Source organism: Delphinapterus leucas, chromosome 15 (genome assembly GCF_059928025.1).
Source record: "Delphinapterus leucas isolate spDelLeu-1000000601 "Yukka" chromosome 15, BTC_Dleu_Yukka2, whole genome shotgun sequence".
Classification (NCBI taxonomy): domain Eukaryota; kingdom Metazoa; phylum Chordata; class Mammalia; order Artiodactyla; family Monodontidae; genus Delphinapterus; species Delphinapterus leucas.
Genome location: NC_143143.1, coordinates 17708931 through 17710542, shown reverse-complemented (window position 1 = coordinate 17710542; position 1612 = coordinate 17708931). Strand labels below are relative to the sequence as shown.

Sequence of the window (1612 nt, the reverse complement as noted above, 5' to 3'; positions counted from 1 at the left end):
ATGGTGGTTCATTGCAGCAAGTACCTTTCCAGAACAAAAAAGGGTAAGGGGTCTTCCTCTAACCTTCACTGTTTCCAGGAGCACAGGGCTCAGGTAAAATTCAACGCTGTCATCACCCAACTGGGGATGATAATTATGATAGTACTATCTACAATTTTCATATTTTAAAAGTACCTCGGAAGTGCTTGGTGCATAGTAAATGCTCAATAAATATTTGTGAATCTCACCCGTGAGATCTGTGAGGGCTGGGTAAGTTGATTCAGTGTGTTTTCTTTGGTGCCAGCACAGTACCCGAGATCCACTGATCAGCTGAATTGGCCTTGAGCAAGCTTCAGTCTCCCTGACAGTACAGTTACTTTTTTTTTTGGCTACACCACACAGCTTGCAGGATCTTAGTTCCCCAACCAGGGATTGAACCTGGACCCTCAGCAGTAAAAGCACAGAGTCCTAACCCCTGGACCATCAGGGAATTCCCACAGTTTCCTTGACTGTAAATAAGACATGATAATCTCCACCTCACAGGCTTGTGAAGAGAATTACATAATTTGGAAGAGTCTAGGGGGCCCAGACAATGCCTGACACATCTCTGGTAACCAGTGACAAAGACTCTCTCCTCAACTTAACTCTGGTCAGACTCTTCTGAGACCTCTTTGTAACTACACCTTGCCCTTGGGCTCTGTCTTTGATCTGCTTTGTCTAGTTTTAGAAAGAATTCTGCTGGGTCAGTTTAGCAAAAATCCCTTACCCTTCATATCTGATCAAAATCCTTATCCTTCACCCTTGATATCTTATCACCCTGGCCTGCCATCAGCAAAAAACCTGGGACCTTGGTTTAGCCAGAATTCCCCTTACCCATTATGTTTCCTCTTAATAAGTTTCCATCCACTGACCCAGACCCTGCTCCTTGGCTATCAATCTCCACTTGTCCTTGCTGTATTCAGAGCTGTGCCCCATCGCTCTCCCCTATCACAACACTTCCGCCCCTCCCATCGCAGCAGTCCCAGTGAATAAAGTCTGACAAATATCACAAATAAATTTTTCTTTAACACCAGTAAATAAATTTCCCTCCTATTTCCACGTGGATTGCAAACGCAGTATGAGCAGAACTTTCTATCTTCTCTGTTCAATGCTTCAAAGGGCCTAGTCCTTGGAGACCATGGGGAGTGTGTTCAAAACCAAAACCCCCAGTGACGCCCACACCACTCAGCACCAAGCTAGCAGGGGCAGAAGGACGGACTCTGACCCCTAGCCCGCCACTCCGTACTGAAACCCTGAGTCCTCCTCACTCCCACAGGCCGTGGATGCAGCACTTGGGGGTGAACTTCGAAAACTCAGGATCTACGACTTTCCGAAAGTACGAGTATTTGACCACTTTATTTCACTGAGCCTCGATTTACCGCTCTCTAAAACAGAGAGAATAATCCGAGTTGTACGATTAGATAAAATGGTAGATGTGAAGCTGCCTTGTACACGAAGCTGTCGTTACAGAGGCAATCGCAGGTGTTACCCACTTGGAAAGAGAAACCGAGGCGAAAGCCCAAGCCTAGGCTGTCGCTCCACCCTCCGGCTTTTAAACGGGGTGGGGCGGGGCCACGGCATCGATCACTCGGCG

General features: G+C 47.1%; 1 non-coding gene across 1 annotated transcript; it reads right to left on the bottom strand.

The window, feature by feature from the left end:
• Positions 1-396: 396 nt before the first annotated feature.
• TRNAK-UUU (transfer RNA lysine (anticodon UUU)) lies at positions 397-469 on the bottom strand. Its single transcript has one exon. It is a non-coding gene; the product is annotated as a tRNA-Lys (tRNA).
• Between the last annotated feature and the right edge of the window lie 1143 nt (positions 470-1612).